Source organism: Sebastes umbrosus, chromosome 8 (genome assembly GCF_015220745.1).
Source record: "Sebastes umbrosus isolate fSebUmb1 chromosome 8, fSebUmb1.pri, whole genome shotgun sequence".
Lineage (NCBI taxonomy): Eukaryota > Metazoa > Chordata > Actinopteri > Perciformes > Sebastidae > Sebastes > Sebastes umbrosus.
Genome location: NC_051276.1, coordinates 4163274 through 4183406, shown reverse-complemented (window position 1 = coordinate 4183406; position 20133 = coordinate 4163274). Strand labels below are relative to the sequence as shown.

General features: G+C 43.7%; 1 protein-coding gene across 2 annotated transcripts in view; it reads left to right on the top strand.

Annotated features, from left to right (window-relative positions):
- sema4c (sema domain, immunoglobulin domain (Ig), transmembrane domain (TM) and short cytoplasmic domain, (semaphorin) 4C) overlaps positions 1–20133 on the top strand; it is a 134736-nt gene that overhangs the window by 30406 nt on the left and 84197 nt on the right. Inside the window, exon 2 of one of the 2 annotated variants that reach the window (XM_037777182.1) lies at positions 13592–13727. The exons of the other annotated variant lie outside the window; for it this stretch is intronic. The gene's annotated coding sequence lies outside the window, so the exon portion shown is untranslated. The remainder of the gene's footprint in view (positions 1–13591; positions 13728–20133) is intronic. 2 annotated transcript variants of the gene reach the window in all.

Below are 20133 nucleotides of genomic sequence, written 5' to 3'. Positions count from 1 at the left end.
CCTTGTTTGAACCAATCCGACATTATCCAATCAAGTTTCAGGAGAAAACCATGATACTATCGTTATGTTATGAGCTCCAGATGGATCCAGTTACTCTGCTGTTAAAATGACGTTACATTTGGTGAAGAGCTCATATGGCTTGTTTAGGACTCGAGACCCGAGTTGAGACTTGAGGCACAGACTTGAGACTTACTTGTGACAATGACTTGGTCCCACCTCTGATAGCCTATACCCAATGAAATGTCACCATTTCAGTGAATTTAAACTACTGCTTGCAATCTGAGGAGACACATGTACACATTACATGGGATTTATTGTTTGTTTTTTTTATCTTTTTTACCATGGTATCGAATTTGGTATCGAGAATCGTGGAAATTCACCGGTATTGGTATCGACTACTAGATTTCTGGTATCGTGACATTCCTATTTGCGAATTACCCGTACAGTACGTGCCGGTCTGATGTATAAGCAGCACACACACACACACGCCTCTTTATAGGCTTTGATGCAGATTTGAGCTCCCCTTCCTCTCCTTCTCTTCCTTACACACTCAACACACACCTGTCCTCCTCCCTTAAGCATGTCTTGTAGAGAACCATCCCTCTCCTCTCCTGTCAGTGGGAACAAATGAGCCGGGGCATGTTTCTTAGTGTGTCTGTAGGAGTGTGTCTCCTCTGGCCTTCCTCCTCTTTTTTGCTTCCCCCCCAAACACACACACACACACACACACACACACACACACACACACACACCTGTTCTGCACTGTTACCCTCTGACAGATCACTGACATGCTGTCTCTAGGCCATCCTGCACTCTGTGTGTGTGTGTGTGTGTGTGTTCAGTGTGGGTGTGTGTGTGTGTGTGTGGGTGTGTGTGGGTGTGTGTGTGTGTGCGTGCGTGCGTGCGTGCGTGCGTGCGTGCGTGCGTGCGTGCGTGTGTGTGCGTGTGGTTACAGACAACCTCCCCAACCCCCCCACTGTGACTGTCTGGCAATTGCCATTTCTCAAGGAGCTAAGGGAGGAAGGGAGTGTGGGGTGAGGATGAAGGGAGGGTGAGGGCCTTGATGTGAGTGTGTTTGTTGTCAGAGGGTTTATTAATAAAGATGACCTCAGCCAGAGCTGCTCACAGGGTGTGTGCATGCGTGTGTGTGTGTGTGTGTGTGTGTGTGTGTAAGAGAGTGTGTTTTTTTCTTCCTATCTGTCTTTTTTCACTCTTTTGTGACTCCTTGGTCTAGTCAATTTATTAGTATTTTGAGAAGAATAATTCAATTTTTACGTACGCATTCATCCATTTCAACGCCTTCTCCTGTCTTCTCCTTTGTCATCTCGCGGCAACAGGCTGAGGTTGTTGCACTCCGTCTGCTCGGACTCATATTGCGTCTTTGCGCGTATGCAGACTCATCTGTGTGTGTGGGTGTAACAGGGATAATCCGTCTTGATATAACTCCTTTGTGTCTCAGCGTGCGTGGATGTGATTATGTGCTTCATTATGACGGGCTAAACAGGTCGAGGCCACTGTGTGTGTGTGTGTGCGTGTGTGTGTGCAGACGTCAGTCACCTGCTGTGTGTGTTGGGAAGAGCAGATGTCCTCGCAAGGATAGAAAGATGAGTCATTTTCTTCAAATGTAGGGCATGTGTGACTTGGTTAGATCACTCAAGTTGTAAAAAGTCTTATTTTCTCTCTCTCTGCAGTATATTTGCGTTGCTTTCTGTTGCTGCTGTTGCAGGACGGTTTGGGATTCAAACAGCTTCTCCAGCATCTCCACTAGATACTCAAGTTCAAATGCAGTTTTCAAACCAGAGCAACACTGTACTCTGTACTGAACTGTCTCAAGGGAAAAATGAAAACAAAATGATCTGCATGGCTCGATACTGTATCGCCAGAAGTAAGTTAAAATATGTGTTTGTAGTGAGGCTGTCAATCGATTAAAATATTGAATCGTGATTAATCGCATGATTGTCCATAGTTAATCACAAATTAATCACACATTCGTTCAAAATGTACCTTAAGGGAGATTTGTGGAGTATTTAATACTCTTATCAACATGGGAGTGGGCAAATATGCTTCCTTTATGCAAATGTATGTCTATATTTATTATTGGAAGTCAATTAACAACACAAAACAATGACAAATATTGTCCAGAAACCCTCACAGGTACTGCATTTAGCATTAAAAATATGCTCATATCATAACATGGCAAACTGCAGCCCAACAGGCAACAACAGCTGTCAGTGTGTCAGTGTGCTGACTCGACTATGACTTGCCCCAAACTGCATGTGATTATCATAAAGTGGGCATGTCTGTAAAGGGGAGACTCGTGGGTACCCATAGAACCCATTTTCATTCACATATCTTGAGGTCAGAGGTCAAGGAACCCCTTTGAAATGGCCCTGACAGTTAATCCTCGCCAAAATTTTAGAGCGTTATTTAGCCTCCTTTGTGACAAGCTAGTGTGACATGGTTGGTACCAATGGATTCCTTAGGTTTTCTAGTTTCATATGATGCCAGTTTCTTAAAAAAAAAACAAAAAAACTGAGCCCTCTACAACCAAAGAAATTGCAAGTTGTATTAATACGTTAAAGAAATTTGTGGCGTTAAACTAATTTGCATTAACGCGTTATTATCTCGTCGACTTTGACAGCCCTAGTTTGTAGTTTGGGTGAACTGACCCTTTAAAGATAGAACCAGGATTAGCAAGGTTAGTTGAGTTCGATAGACTATATGTGGAGGCAGGTTAGGTCGAGGCAGACGTAGTCAGTCGTGGAAGGTGATGTCATTTGTTTAGCTGCGGAGCTCCCCTTTGTACCGGTCCCCCAAGGCTGGAGCTGGAGCTGGAGCCTGAGTGGGCCCCCAGGGGGTCCTGGCAGTTACCATGGAGGAGGCGGGGGTGTGCCCTCTGTCTGCCTCACCGCGATGAACACAGAGGCCATTAGGGACAGGGTCCTCCTGCAGCCTGGGAGAGCCACGTAATGAGATAATGCATGTGGAGCTCACGCTGTTACTGTCACCTACACACACATACATACACACACACACACACACACACACACGTGCACATGCAGGGGCAGATGCAAGTATGCACACATCAGCACAAATTAATCTTGACTAACACATAACACCCAGTGGAAATATGCATGTGGTGTATGAACACACACACCGACAGGAGTAGATGCATGAATTGATCCTCGCTCACATATATTAACCTTCCTCTCCGTCAATAATCCTCCACCCATGTAGGGTTCTCCCGGCTATTTGCTATTTAAGCTGCGGCTCCGACCCCTCAGCCAGTTACATTCTGTCGGACAGACGGCGGCGGCAGTGAGAGGAAAGCTAATGAAACAGGATATCCCTGCACTCTGGATATTCCAGGAGCAGAAGAAGAAAAATCACTCTCTCTTTGACCTTGAATGAGTCTATAAAACCACACAGTATGCAGCAGAAAAGGGCTGTATGTTTACCCTGTTTATTTACTAGCAGGCACCATTGTTCTTTAGGGCCCACGCAAGACCTGAGATGCTGCGTACTCCTCCGTAATAGTTCAGGGTCTCGTTCAGGGAGATAATGAGTCACAGAAGGTTGGTCTTCTTTGGAGAGTTCAATCATATAGTCAGGAGGACCGATGCTGTGAAATAACAAACAGAAAAAAAAAGTACTTTTTCAAGAATACTTTTAATGGATGCTTCTTTTTCTCTTGCATGTCTGAAAAGATGTTTTTCTCTAACAGGCCCCGAAGGCCATAAAACTTAGCCGTCGCACAAGTGTGTGTCAACCCGCAACCGAAGAAGCAAAGGATGTGTATTTATGTGGGTATTTAATTACGGCAAAGATATGGCATCAACGGGAATCGGAGGCTAAGGCTGCATTCACACCACATCGGGCGTTACGGCGAAAACTTCCCATTCATATGAATGTGTGTAGTGCGTTTAACCTGTGGTGGTGGGGGCCGCGGCGAAAAGTTGACACAGAATCACTTTTAGAGAAACCCGAGGTCACACTGCGGTGGTCAATCACGTAACCGCCGATCCGGAACTGAACAGCCCAGTCATGAGGGAACAAAGACGTTAATCATCATGCGGTCGCTTGGTGTTAATGGGCCATTAAGTTGCACTCTCAGACCGCTGCACAACCTTGCGCTAATCGCCTGATCTGTGAATGCAGCCTAAAGGAGCAAAAAAGAGATGGGCTGTTTGTCCAGCTACAAGTTCACAATACACCATGCTTTATTCCCCTGATATTTACAGCTAACACACACTAACACAACTTTCTTTACCTTTCTCTTGATCCAGTCCAGTGTTATTGTCTTAAGTCTCGCTCGGAGAAGTCTCGTTCTGAATTCTTGCGTCGCATCCACATCGTGGAAATCATCGAAATATTCATCCGTGACATTGAAAATCTTTTCAATAACACTAAGCTACGCTTTCTGTCCTCCAACTCAAAAACACTCTGCCCAGCGCTCCTCTCTCCAACTCTCACTCGTGTTTCCACCGTTGTCTTCCGTCACCTCTCGCGAGATTTCAGAACTGAAGACTGAAATTTGTATTTCAGTTAAAGGAAACAGCACCTTCAGACCTCAATTTATTTGAAAGTAGTAATAACTAATTTATTTATTTATTTGCCAATCGGGGGTGGTGGGGGCAGCGTAACAAGCTGCAACCACAACCATGATATATTAGCAAAACATTTTTTACACATTCAGCAGACATGAAGCAGCATTCATTCGAGTCATGTTTCTGGCCACCTGACAAATATAAGTTCAATATTCACTCCATAGACCGATATATAAGAAGTGGACATAGTCACTGTGACATCACCCATTGTTTTGTGGACTGACATTTTGAAGCCTCGAGTTCGGCATTTTGGCCGTCGCCATCTTGGTCTTCTGCAACCAGAAGTGACACGAGAGGTTGTAGCTAAGTACAACTGAACGCTGAATAAGAAATTTTTATGCGACCAAAAACACATTGTGAAAGGGTTAAAGTTCTGAGATGGAAATACAGACAACTCCCAGACCGGACAACGCCGTGGTAGCGACCTGTCAATCGTAAGGTAGTCATGCCCTAAAGCATCCCCTGCTTTATGGTCTATTTGACTCTAAATGAGACCATAATTTACTAAATGAACATCATGCTTTATTGAAGAAGACCTGAAACTAGCGAATGAGACCATAAAGTTATGTTTACAATAGCCAGGTTTCCACCAAAAGGACTTTTAGTCCCTGGAACTATTTTTCCAGGAACTGAAAGCTTCCCTCAGCCCATTGTTTTCTTCGTTTCCTCAGGTCTAAAGACCTGCGAAGATAAGGAAAATTAGTTTGTGAGGCCGACAGCAGAGCTTAACTTTACTTTCAATGTTATCAAACAAAGAGAAATGCTCTCCCCTCGTCCTAAAATGGTCCTAATTCGATATTAGAGTACTTCCTTGTTTATGAATAAAGCGGTACAGTTGAAGCAGCAATGCTGTGTGTGTTTTACCAATCAGCAACGGTCATCCCTACAAACTCCACCCTGAAAGTGCCGGTACTTTCAGTAAGTACTACCCCCTGACCAGGGCCTTTTTGGGAGGTAAAAAGCCCCCATAAAATGTCCCTGGAACTTAATTTAGACCCTGGTCCCTGCAGTTGAAACACAATGAGTTCCTCAAAAGGTTCTTAGCTAATGTTTACTGAGGTAATAAATCAAGTGAGAAGTAGGCTCATTTTCTCATAGACTTCTATACAATCAGACTTCCTTTTGCAACCAGAGGAGTCGCCCCCTGCTGGCTATTAGAAAGAATACAAGTTTAAGGCACTTACGCATTGGCTTCACTTTTCAGACCCGGAGTTGCCCACTGATTCACTCTCTGTTTTGATGTCCACAAAAAGAAAGAAAAAATATCTGTCTCTTCAGTTGCTAAATGCTCCACTATGTTCTCAATAGCTAGCTGCTAACTCTGTCTGCCTGTTGTTTGGTGCTGAGCTGGTAGCGTATAGCGGGGTTTATCGGAGCTTTTTTCGCTGAAAACAGACTTGATGAGTCCTGTAAGAGTGAATCAACACAGTAAAGTTGACAGCAGCACTTCTTCAGCATTCACATAATTGTCTGACATTTCACTAGATGAAAAAGTTGACTTGTATTTTGACACCCGTAAAGAGTAAAGCAGAAATCAGGAGTGAAAGCGGTCCAGTGAAAAGCCCTGTATGGAGGGTTGTATCAGAGGGCGCCTCAGCAGGACGGATTTGTTCGGCTTTACTCCTTTATGAGACAAATATTGGGATAAATCTCCTCACCACCCTGGGCCTTGTTGTGGAAAGGCCAGGGCCCAAGCCAGTGCTTTACCATCACATCCTCCCACTTATGTAAACAGATGTCTCTTACAACACACACACACACACACACACACACACACACACACACACAGAGACCTCCAAACCCATGCACTCACCCCATTCATTTTACAGGGCTTTCCTCATCTCATGCACCTTAAAGCTCCAAAATACTTACACTAATTCAGTTGAATGAACTCTCCGCCCTCCTGTGGTGATTTCATCCCTTTTAGCATTCAAAACAGATCAAACCTTGCGGAGTATACGTGCCTGTGATATAAAGCACTTGTGCGTGTGTTGTGGATATATTGACAAATGTGAGAATTTTCCCTTCCTGCGTGTCTTCCTCAGCGTAGCTCACACACCAGGCGCTGCCCAGTATTTTGTGTCCGTGGCGGCTCCTGTGTGTTCTGGCACGGTGAGAATAATAATCAAAGCTCCTCGGCTCAAACCAATATCTGCTGCCAAACGCACCCAACGCAGGCAAACACAGGAAATGAGTGGATGATAGTGGAAAGGTTCCACTGGAAAAAAAAATCAAAATCACATCACTTTATCTGTCGACAGATTCTTGCCGCGGTGCAGAGACAATAGGACTTCAAACCCTCCTGTCGACAATGCCAAAAACTTGGTTGATACATTCTGATTGACTGCAGTGCCAGAGGCTTCGATAGCATCTGCACTGTGGGCTGCAAAGTTTGGAGCTGGCATTTTCCTCTGGTACTGGTAATGTTAGAGCAGTCATGATATATAAATAGCGTAAAGTTTACTAGCCTTCTTAACAATGGGTGCAACCATTCTCCAGTTCAGGAATGAGAAGCTTTGAAGGCAAATAAGCAACTCTTTTAGTTTTAGTCAATTATTCCTTTTTGTGATGATTTTCATAAGTTTTAGTCTGAAGAGGTCCAGCTACACTTGTAGTATATAGAACAACTTTATCATCGGGGTCATGAATATGTTTTTGATCTCACAGTCCAATCAGTCAAAGGCAATCTGGCAACCCTAAAGTTACTCTTGTTAATGGCTTATAACTGATCTATAGGGTTAGTAAATTATACATTAACATTAAAGCTAGAGTTGGAAATCTTTGTCAAAAACATTTTTCGTTATATATTTGTTGAAATTCATCATCATATCATCACATCCCGACAGCAATCAATAAATCAAATGCTCTGACAAAAACAAATCTGGTATCTGTGGCTATCGCAGCGCCTGAGTCTTCCCAAAGCTGCTAGCTTGACAGCCGTTTGTGCTAACAATATCCATGTTCATTGTTTACATTCATTATGATATGTTTACGTTAATAATAATTGTGAGTGGCTTTGTAGGGGGACTGTCAGTGTTGCCGACTTGGCGACTTTCTCGCTAGTTTTAGGGACTTTTGGAGCTAGTGCTGCTAGCTACTTTCACTGGAAAATAGTTGGCAACACTGGGTTGGGTTTTCCAATCGGTTGGATCATTTTTAAAATCTAGCGTACTCTTGCTAGTCTCTCAACATTACCTACTCTTGCTTTAACGTTAATAAAGCTATTAATTACAACTTGGAAAAGGGGTACCAAATTAACATATTCAATTATTGAGAGAATGACATCAGCCATCTCTGTTAAAATGTCATTAGAGTGGTGCAGGAATGAGTCCTAAAACCCGGAAATTACTTAGTATTTTAGCACTTCCGGTTCCCTTGTTTGGAAATCAATGGGTTTTTTTAATGTTTTTTTTTTGTTAGATGTCTGAAATAAGGTCTGTTGTTAACACAAGCTAAAGAGATTTTAACGTTTGGTTCTACAACATAAAATACGTCAATAAATACCCCACTCGTGAATTTTGAAGCCGTTCTGTGTCTTAAAAAGGCGGTTGCTAACAAGTAGCTAAATGACACTATTACTACGTCATCGCACCGACTCGTCCGCCTTTATAGCCTGGTTGTGTATACTCGCGCTCATGCGATCATGGTGTGGTTCGTTTATAGCCTTTATAACGTTAGCTTTTTACTTCTGGTGATCATAAGAAACCATTAAAGTGGTGTTCATTTATGAAGATTATCTTACGGAACCAAACTTGTAAGTATCATAAAAGTTTGTTTGCCACTTATTTTCTGCAATAATCCAAAACCCAATGGGCTTTTTGTCGAAGGAACCCAGGGTGATGCTAACTTCCTGGTTGGCCAACAAAAAAATACGTCATCCCTGGAGCACTCTATAATAATCGTCAAAGCCACATAATATCTCTCAAACCCTATGAAAGGAATGGTAACACAGAGCAGACCCAATATTTCATATACAGGGCAAGCATGACGAAGACAAATGCTGAACCGTCAGCTGTATATCAGTCATTTCAATGGCACATTGAATAATTGATCCTTCAGTAGAATATGGATGGACGACTCCCGTGAGGGATCTCAGCGGCAGTTTACTCTGTCGTGCCTCGTCGCTGATAATGGCCCTAGCAAATGGCGGCCACCTCTAATTTCAGCTTGTAAATCACAACCTGCGAGTAATGGGCTGCACTTAGAGGGGTCAGAGTTTACGACCAAATCACTCGGGACAACAAAGACTGTAAAGTCAGGCTTTGCGGCTCAAGCTCTTTCTTTTTTAAAGTGGTGCGAGTGGCGGTGGTGTTGGGAGGTAGGGCTGCCCCCTCTTAGTCGATCGATTTTTAATTTTTTTATGCTTTTTTCATGACTTATTTCCAAGAAACTTATGAGCACATCTCTGGGAAACACAAGATTTAAAGAGGTGCTTTTGTGTGGTTCTTTGTGGAGAAACTAATCGATCAGTTGTCTAAATTGTACGAGTGTTGGTCAAATAAGAATTTCGTTGGTCGAGGACAGCCCTAGTTGGAGGTGTGGGTGGGGTGATAAGGGGGTTTGCAGTTGGCGTTCATTGCTCAGATTTAACTCTGACCTTGGCCAGATGTCCACCAAGACTGTGTGTGTGTGTGTGTGTGTGTGTGTGTGTGTGTCGTCAGCCACGCTTTCGGAGAGTGCTTGGCTCTAATAGGGACTGGCAGGCATTTTGTTGGGTTTTATTGCCACATGCCTCTTCCAATCCTGCCGCTGATTAGAGCTGCCATTACTGGCAGACACACACGCACAACGCACAACGCACACTCTTACGAGGCAAACCCACACGCCTTGGCACGCGCTCAAAGCCCGGGCCTTTGCATGCCATTAGCATCCCATTGCGTTGTCTTGTGGCGGCGATCAAACGGGAGCACGGAGTTGTGCTCTCGTCGAGGAAGCGACGGGTACGGTCGTCACTCCGCTCTTATTCTGCTCATCAGGGTGCTGTCAGCAGAGACAATGTCAAATTTGGTGCAAGGCAATTAAAGGCCCGGGCTGTCACAATTGGGCCTGATAGGGGAAGGCTCCTACACATCGACACACACACACTGCGCCACGCTCACACACGACGTGGGTATACAACACATCCGCCCACATCTGCACACACACACACACACACACACACACACACACACGTACATTTACAATAAGCATGCAGGCGATTAGCTCAGAAAGTGCAGGTTTAAACTGTTAGTCATTGCTGATTCATAAGCGGCTGGCTGGCTTCCACACGGCCACTCACTGTGCTGCCTGTCAAACACACAGGCAGCCAGCAGCTGGAGGTGTGTGTATGTGTGTGTGTGTATGTGTGTGTGTGCAGGTGTTTTTGAAATCCTGCTTTTTAACCAGACCCCTCTACTCCCCCCTTCACTCCACTCCTCTTCCTCCTTTTTAGCCTTGCGTGTGTGTGTGTGTGTTTTGGAAGTTTATGCAAGCACATTGGTTTGTGTGTGGACGTGCATGCATATTTGTGTGTGTGTGTGTGTGTGTGTGTGTGTGTGTGTGTGTGTGTGTGTGTGTGTGTGTGTGTGTGTGTGTGTGTGTGTGTGTGTGTGTGTTTGTGTGGAGCCTTGCAGGCTTTTGGCTGCTGTGTTCTCCTGGATGAAGCCAATGGAAAGCTGAGGTCTGGATGACTTACTTATTTAGGAAAAATCCACCAGAGATGGCCAGTATGCTGCTGTGCTGTCACATAGTCCTGTGTGTGTGTGTGTGTGTGTGTGTGTGTGTGTGTGTGTGGGTTCATCCAGGCCTATAGGTAACGCAGCCAGTGGCCTCAGTAGCAGCAGTATATTTCCTTTTGGAGATATTTTTTTTTCCCTAACAGCCTTTAAAGTTCTTCTGCTGCTGCTGTTAAAGCTTCAGCAGACACGCCGCCGGTTCAGTCCCAGGTGGAGACACTCATCGAAGGGTTAAACGCTCTACCAGAAGCAGTTAACACACATACACGCACATTTTGCGCTCATATGGTGAGTTACTCATAGCCGTGAGGCTCCTCATTAAGTCTAAATTCACTTTCCAGCACATTTAATTAAACTAACTGGATTTTGAAGCTCCTGCCATCAAATAGAGTTTCTGATTTTTTTACCTGCTCTTTTTTATTTTCTTTATTTTGGGTGCCCTCTTCCTTTAGAAAAGCTGGTGAGGTTGCAGGTTTCACATTGTCACTGCCCAGTGAAATCCATAAAGGATTAAAAGATATTTTATGTGTTGTAGAAAATCCTTCTAAATAAGCTATTTGAAAACCTATCGGGTCGTCACAAAGATTCAAACGGGGTTTGTTTTAGTTGACATTCTGGAGATACGTGGTTTTCACAGGATTTATTTAATTTGTTTCATGTAACAAGGGCATCGTGCCAATCACATACATTTGCCAAAAGTCTAAATTACAGATGTTTTTCAACATTGTTTTTTCTGATTTCTTTTTTGTGTGAGTTATGTCAAGGTTTGTGGGTTCAATCAATACAGTCTGATGAACGTCACAGCTTTCCCAGTCGATAGTGCCGAGCCATGTGCACAGAGTGGAGCTGAGTTTCCAGCGTCTAGTTTATCGACGGCGGTGAATGAACTATGATGGTGTCAGAGGTTTCGGTGTTGCCTTTGTGCGCTCCCTCTGTGTAACACTAGCCAGCCCCATACGTTACTGACAGTATCTGCTTGGCCCTCGGCGCTCTCATCGTGATTAGTGAGCCATTGATGTTGACATGAATCTTAGCCTCTACACACACACACACACACACACAAACATGAACTACACACACACACTGGCTGAGACTTGGCAGTTAGTTATGTGATCTGCAGTGTGATCCAGTGAATGTGAGCCTTAAGGGTTCAGGTGTGTGTGTGTGTGTGTGTGTGTGTGTGTGTGTGTGTGTGTGTGTGGCTTGGTATGTCAGAGTGCGTGTTTCATATGCGTATTAAGACTCAAAACAGCAATTAAATTAGAAAAATCCAGTAAATCTCTGCACATTTTTCACATCGAGTCCAACTTTGGTGAACTTGGCACATGATTTCCTGCCATTGACCAATAGCAACAGGTCTGACCTTTGAGGACACAGAGAGTCTGTTAGCTGTAGCTAATTAGCTGTGTTGCATCATCCACTTTTATATAACCCCCCTTTGTATAATCTGCTCCACAAATGAGGAATGATTTCCAGACAGTTTTGAGCAGAGGTGTGGACTCGAGTCACAAATTTTGACTTTAGACCCGACTTGACAAAATACTTGCAACTGGGCTTGGACTTTAATACCAGTGACTCATGACTTACTTTGGACTTGAGCCTTTTGACTTGAAAATGCTTGATACCTTTCCCCCCAAGCCCAGATATTAAAAAGTGTGTCATTTTGTACACAAAGACGATCAACTGCCCTGTACCAGAGGTAACGCCGACAGCGTTGGAGATGTTGGGTTTATTTGCTCTTTGAGAGATCCTTTAGTGATTTGTTTGGGAAGATGATTTACTCATGGGGGAAAAAACTGAACTTAACAAACTGAATTTCTATTTTTTGTTGTTGAATCCCCGAAAAAGTGGTGTTTTTTTTTTGTAGAACTCTGGACTTTTTGGTGAATATTATTGGGACTTTTGACATTTGATTATCTTACACTTAATTCCCCAGATCTACTTTGTTTGAACCAATCCGACAGCATCCGATGTTACTGAGCGCCAGTTACTCTGTTGTTAAAATGGCATCACATTTGGTGAAGAGCACGTTATGACTTGTTTAGGACTTAAAACTCAAAGTGTAGGACTTGGGACTTGACTTTGGAGTTGAGTGCAAAGAGTTACTCTGACTTGCGAACAATGACTTGGTTGGAGTCAATGGTGTCAATGGTACGGTACGTTAGCTAACAAGCGTGTTTGACTTGTTTACACCTGGCATTAACGTGCGTCTTGGTGCGTTCGGATCACAAGCGGACGGCTCTAAATACAAGTGTAAACGACCACCAAGACGCATTGCGATCCGATCACTCAAACCACTTGGCGAGGTGGTCTGGGACGCATTTGACCACATGCAGTACCTTTTGTAGTGTAAACGCTAATCCGTCCTGATGTGAAGGACGTAACAGGAAAACACGTCATCAAAGGCAGCAGCTCTTCTTTTATTCCTCAATTTTTTCATCACCAGTTGGTTCTCGAATCACATAAGCTGGTTTTGTCCACGAAGTCTGAAAATGTTATTCAATGTTGGAAATATTTTACACCAAAAACATGATATGCATGGTAAATTCCAGTGTTCGAATTAGCTCCACTCTCGTGTCACTTATTTCCCCCCCCAAAAAAACAAGATGGCGACGGCCAAAATGTCGAATTCTTCAGTCCACAAACCAATGGGTGACGTCACGGTGACTACGTCCACTTCTTATATGCAGTCTATGATCACCCGAGGCGCATGTTGATGCCAGGTGTGAACAGGGCACCTAGAGAATCAAAGTCATGACGTCACATCTGGGCTCGCCTTTGTTCCGCTAGCTTCTGTAACTCAATGCCGTTTTTCATTCAGTTTTTCTTTTTCTGTCTGGAAGCGTGTTCGTTATTGTCTGTTTTGTAGCTCAGACATATTGGCAGCACTTCTTATTAATATTTGAAACCTTCATGCTTTAATGAAGCTAAACAGCAATTCATTTGTTAGCCTTCAAAACAACTAGAGCTCCCACGAAAATGTACCACTTTGTTTCGTGTTACTGGCTAGCTCACTCGCCAGCTCCAGTAGTTCACCAGCTGTCTGTGTACATCTGAGCAGCACAGATGTTTGTATGTGTGTGTGTGCATTGCTACTCATGAGTGTGTGCACACAGGCTGCCGGGCATTCTCTGAGGGAGACATTAAAATGATTAAAGCAGCCTCGCCAATCTCACATGGACATACATGTGCACGCACACACACACAAACACTCCACCCCCCCGTCACTCATCACCCCTCTCTTCTTCTTCTCCTCCTCTTCTCCTTTAGCCCAATGTGACCTTCATCTGAGTCAAGTGTCTCTATTCAGCATTCGAAGACGAGAGAGAGGAAAAAAAAAAAAAAAGCTGAAAGGGAGATCAAGAAGAAGGCGCACCAGACGCGCGAGGGAGGAGAAGAAAAACAAGTAAGAAAGTAAAAACAGAACAAAGGGTGGAGAAGAAAAACAGCAGCATCTTTTCTGCACTCTGAAACCTTCCTCAGCAAACAGCTCTGCTGGCAGACTGAACGAGAGACGAGAACAGAGGAGGAGTGGAGGGGGGGCATGTAAAATGAGCAAAGAATCAAAAGAAATAAGACGGTGAATATGAGAAGGGAAAGGTAAACCATGCAGGAGGGGGAGGGAGGGTGGCAGTTTTCAAAACAGGATGTGGAAATTACAGGCATTTTCAGGTAGTCCTAGAAAGAAATTAGACCGGAGCGAGACAAAGAGAAAGTGGAGAGCGACGCATGAGCCCAGAGATAAGAAAAAAAGCTAACAAAAAGTTGAATTTCAGTAGGATATTGGATTTCAGATTTCAGAGCATTTTGTTAAGAAAGATGCTGAAGGTTATGAATGTGAGAGAGTGCGTGTGCGTGTGCGCTCGCACCTTTTTCCTCATTGTGTATGTGCGAGTGAAAGCGAGGCGGCCATATTTCGCCTGAAGGGTAAAAGTGGAAAACAAGGAAGAAAGGAAAGAGGAGGGAGAGAAGAGAAATTTATGGATTGCAGCACCGCCACTAGCAAAGTGAATATGACAGGCCATGCACAGAATTTAAAGTTTAGGCTTACTGAAAATGAATTTCATGGTTTGTGTTTATTGTACTCAATCATCGTTTACCTCATAGTCTGAAGTTTGAGTCTAAATGCATCAAAATAGCGATTAATCGCAGGATTGTCCATAGTTAATTGCAAATGTAATGCATATTTTTGTGTAAAATGTACCTTAAAGGAGATTTGTCAAGTATTTAATACTCTTATCAACATGGGAGTGGGCAAATATGCTTGCTTTTTGCAAATTTATGTATATATTTATGATTGGAAATCAATTAACAACACAAAACAATGACAGATATTGTCCATAAACCCTCACAAGTACTGCATTTAGCATAAAAAATATGCACAAATCTTAACATGGAAAGCTGCAGCCCAACAGGCAACAACAGCTGTCAGTGTGTCAGTGTGCTGACTTGACTATGACTTGCCCCAAACTGCATGTGATTATCATAAAGGGTTATGGCTAAAAAGGATCCGTCTTGTGTAAGTATGACGTCACGTTCTCGTTGTAATCGGAGCGACTCGGGGGAGGGGGGGGGGGCTCGGAAGGGATTGGATGCCCTTCGCAGGGGTCGTATTAACGTTGTAAAACAGACGGAATCATGCAGGTTCACGAGAAACTCCTTCAGACCCAGATCCGGCTTCCCAGCAGGAGGCCTCGGCGTCCGGCTGAAGCAGCTCCTCCGGTCCACGCTGGGACACAACACCGACATCACGCTGCTGGAGGCCCAGGGCCGTAGTGCTGGGCCAGCTGGAGGGAAAGGGAAGCACGGGAGAACCAGAACCAGGACTGCACGGGGCAGACTGTCAGATCCTGCTGCAGTAAAAAAAAATTCTAAAGGGACTGTGGTGCTCGGATGACTAGCGCTTTTGTCCTTAGGGACCGCCAAAATCAACACAAAATGATAATAAAATAAAGATAATAAAAATGAATCTTAACATTGAACTTGATTCATTACTAGAACCTTAATCTGAAACAAATTACTGCAGAGGGTAAATACATGAACACGAACTCTCGCAAACACATTCAAACTCTCGCGAGAGTTTTACACAAGACTGATCCCTTCTAGGCATAACCGTAAAGGGGAGACTCGTGGGTACCCATAGAACCCATTTTCAGTTTTGATCGTTATTTAACCTCCTTCTTGACAAGTTAATCTGACATGGATTCCTTAGGTTTTTCTAGTTTCATATGATACCAGTATCTTCACTCTTTAAAACCGAGCCCGCTACAACCTAAAAATCACGTTAATGCGTTAAAGAAATTAGTGGCGTTAAAACGTATTTGCATGAACGTGTTATTATCGCGTTAACTTTGACAGCCCTAATCAAATTATATAATACAATTTCCACTTTTTATTATATTTACATTTAATTTGAATAATTGAAAATAATTTGAATTTGTGTGAAGTTTTTCTTAGTTTACCATCGTTTGAAAGCACAATAACCAGTTTTAATTACTACGTGCTGTGTGCCACAGTAAGTGTAGCAACCCCGGCTCTTACACAGCTAAACTATACTCATAGAATCGTGGGTTGTAATCCATAACCGACACTCCATTGTGCTCCCTTTACTTGTGTGCCCAAGCCTGTGCCCTTGTCATAGCAGGACGCTGGATATCAGTCTTTCATATGTGATATGTGTGTGTGTGTGTGTGTGTGAGAGCGTGTGTGTAGTAGATGGCCATCTCGTTTGATGAAGGGCTCACTCATTTACAATCGCTTGTCTGTTTGATCGAGCGACAGGGAACTCCAGCAGACTTCAGTTAATCATTTGTATCCACATACAGAATACAGAGGGATGCACTTCTTAAACACACACACATATATATACCGTGACGACAACAACGACGGAGCCGCGCACACGCATTCACACACAGAAGCGTGAAAAAACAGCCTCGGGCCACGTTACTCTATTCCTCATTGCAAGTGTGTGTGTGTTTCTCTCACACACACACACACACACACACACACACACACACCGTCACAATGCACTTATCCCTCACTCTCTCGAATAATTCTGGATGTCTCTCTCTCTCTACCTGTATCTCTCACAGTGTGTGTTTATCTCTGTGAGGATATTGGGTGACGTTCATAAATAGCTTTTCTCTGACAGGGTGCAATCACTGATGGCTGAGAGATGGGGAGGAAAAGGGGGAGGAGGAGGGAGAAAGGAGAAGTAGTAAGGGGGGGAAATCACAGTGAAAGGAGGGAGTTGGGGAGGATGAGGAAGAAGAAAGAGAGGAAAATGCAAGAAAAATGCAGGTGGAAGTGATGTCCATCAAGGCTGCATGACAGGTGTCAGGTATCGACAGATGAATGTACTGCATGTGTAATACAACAAGCTACTGAATTCCCAAACAGCAGCCGAGACCTTTGCATGCATCAGCTGCAGAGAGAGAGACAGGCCTTCGTTCCTAATCTTGCTTTTTTTGTTGTTGTATATTTTATCATATTTTAGTGACACGACTCCCCGTCTCCCTGCAATGATGTTTCACATTAAAACACTTACTTACCAGAGCCTCAGAGGGCATACAGTAATCCCTCTGTTTCCTGGTATGCTGTTAATGTTCTACAGGAAGTGTTGAGTTTCAACCACCACCAATGTCTCTTTACATTTCTGTTTGTGTGCGGATAAAACAAAATAATGAGACGCCGTTGTTAATTAATACAATTTAGTAGGGGTGGGATCGATTCACCTATGTATCATGATTTTTTTTTTTACGATTTTGAAATAGATTTTTTGATGCCAGAATCGATATATTTGCTTCATTTGAGTCTATGCGGAGGTAGAAGGAAGTTACCGCTTTTGTCGTTGTAGTCTGAGTAACGTGACGTCATATCCGTTCCGTATCCGTCAACCAAAACAAACCACAGCGAGCCAAAACGAGAAAGCAGAAATTGGCGGAGGGTCTGCGTGGATACGACCTGCACCCTCACATGTTAAATCCAAAGTGGATTGTATAAAGAGAACGGAGCTGACTGGAGAGCTAGCGACGGATTTGGCGAAGTTAGCGGATGTATACACGTGTGACTACGTCCGGTTTTCAAAATAAGGTGTTAACAAAGGAAACTGTATATACAAAATACATATATGGAAATAAGCTTGATTGGATTATATTCACTGGAAGTATAAAACATTACATGTCTTTTATGAATTAAAAAGAAAATACCACTAATTTGTGAGGAAAATGGCTTTATTCTTTGATTTTTGGGTTGCTGGAAAAATATAATAAATAATGGCTGATGTATTTGACCTCGGGACATCTCTGACTACATACATGCTGAAAATCAAACATTTTAACATGATTCAACTTTTTCCCATGGTCTAGATTTTAAAAAAAGTTAACAAAAATCACAATAAATCGTAATATCAAACTCAACTCATATCAAACATAACTTGTTCCAATTGTGTGTTGACAACTTTCTTTTTGCTTTGGTTTTCTTTGGTGTTCCAAATCACATACTACTTTGTCATAACATTGCGCCTTAAACTTTGACCATCTTGCTCGTACGTATATCTGCTGCGCAGAGGATTGTGGGTCCGAATAGCAGAATATGCAGTAGTAGGACATCCTGGTATTTTTGGAATACTGCATTTGACATACTATGTATTGGGACATACTAAATCTTTTTCTGGCACACTAAATAGTATGTTAATATGGGTACTGGGACGCACAGTTTGTGTTCATGGTTAGCGCTGCTGTCTATGACACTCAACACTTCCTGTAACGTTTCATATTAAAAGCCTTCCAGCTCGGGGCGCCCCTTTAGCTCACTTGGTAGAGCGGGTGCCCCGTGTACCAAGGCTCAGTCCTTACTGCAGCGGCCCGGGGTGCAAATTCGACCTGCGGCCCTTTGCTGCATGTCATCCCCCTTTCATAACTATTACTGTCACTATCTAATGAAGGTGAAAAGACCAGAAAAAAATCTGAAAAAAAAGCCTTCCAGCTCAAACTTGTAATGTGAAGCAACGATAGCATAACTACTAAAAAAAAAGAAACCCAGAGCAGCATAGTGACGAGCATGACATGTTGTGCTGATGGAATTAGTGCTGCGGTATAGTACATAATGTTGAAATGCTTTTAGGGTTGTTAATCACATCAGCCATTATTTCCCTTTGAGATTTACAGTATATTAACTTTGTTGCAGTAAACATTCAGGAGGCCTCTGCTGCCAGTTGTGAGTATATTGACACACACAAGCGAGAGATGATGCTCGCTCAAGTGTCCTGGCACATATGGACTCCCCCTCCGTCACGTTTGATGAGGCGACCGAGCGTGAGCCTGCCGCATCTCGCATTCCTCCGTCCTCTCTCTCTCTCCAGCCAGCAGCAGTCCTTGTCTCTCTATCGATCCCAGCTTATCTTCCCGTAAACCTGGACCTCTTTTCTCTCCTGCTCGCCTCGCCACCTCCTATATACCCTCCTCTCCTTCCTCCTCATTGCTTATCGACCAGCCCGCGTGTTCAACAAAGTAGAGAGCAGGCAGCGGTTAATGTAGAGCCTGGGCAGGAGGAGCGCTGCTCGCGGGCCCGCGTATCGTCTTTCCCTCCTAATGGTCCCAATCAGGCTCTAATAGACCCCGGGTTAGAGCGCCGAGGAGGCCCCACCACTCTCTTCTCACTCCTCTCACCTTTCACAGCTCCTCTCTGTCTCTTCGACAAATATCTGTCTGCACCGCGCATGTCTGCCAGGTGCATTTTTAGCTGATGACCGTCGATTTCGCTAACTGATCCGATAGCTGTCGTTGGCAGATTTTTTATATATATATATATATACATTTATTCATCCAAGCAAGGATTTGCTTCTGCTGAGTATGCACACGCTTCTTCAGCAATGTCCTGCTTTGCATTTTTACAGTAAATGCACATTCATTTCTGGGAGCTGCCCAGTACAAACCACAGTCTGCTAATTTTGGCCACTGGGAACTGCCCAGCACCAGAAGCACGACTCTTTCATTGACTACAGACTTCTCTCAGTCACTGAGCACATTGCATGTAGCTGGGTTAAGTGCCTTGCTCAAGGGCACTTTCTTTATTAGTAGTTGTTGAGTCAGGGGAAAGTGTCTCTCCATGATATTTTCCTTTACAGCCTTTGCTTGCCTTCCAGGGATTTCAATGGCTTATGAATGAAAAGTGAAACAGCAAAGTAAAAGAATAAAAGTGCAAGCGTATAATCCCCATGGGGGATGGAGGGTGGGGGGGGGGGGGGGGTCACCACCATTTTTGTCATGACCAGTGAAATGCCTCCAAAAGCTGAAAGCTAATGTTCTCCCCTCGATATTCAGTGTTAAATCAACTGTAAAACACAGTGGATGCTCACTGAGCTGCTCCTGCTTCATGTTGGTGTTCGTGTGAACCAGCGGCAGTGAACACAACACAGCTGTGCTCGTGGCTTGTGAGCATGTGCCAGAGTTATTCTGTATGCTCCGCACGCCTCGTGCAGTTGATGACTCTCACAGGTGTGCTACACAGGTACAACACCGTTTGTTTAAATCATGACATCACTGACGCACATGTTACCCATAAACCAGTGTGCTGCTGCTCTTGATGATCCCATCTGGTCGATTGTTTTTCAGTTATAATGGGGTCTTTTGAAAACTGGGTGTGTTGTTGATTTGTTTAAACTGTGCTGCTGTGAGCCTTTAGTGCTTTATTTGAATTAGCCGATGGTTGTTCATTACGATGACCTTAAAGGATTGGAAATATATGTGAAGATACAGTACATATTTATTTATTTTGAGGGTTCCACCTATCCACTCTTAACTTAGTTGGTC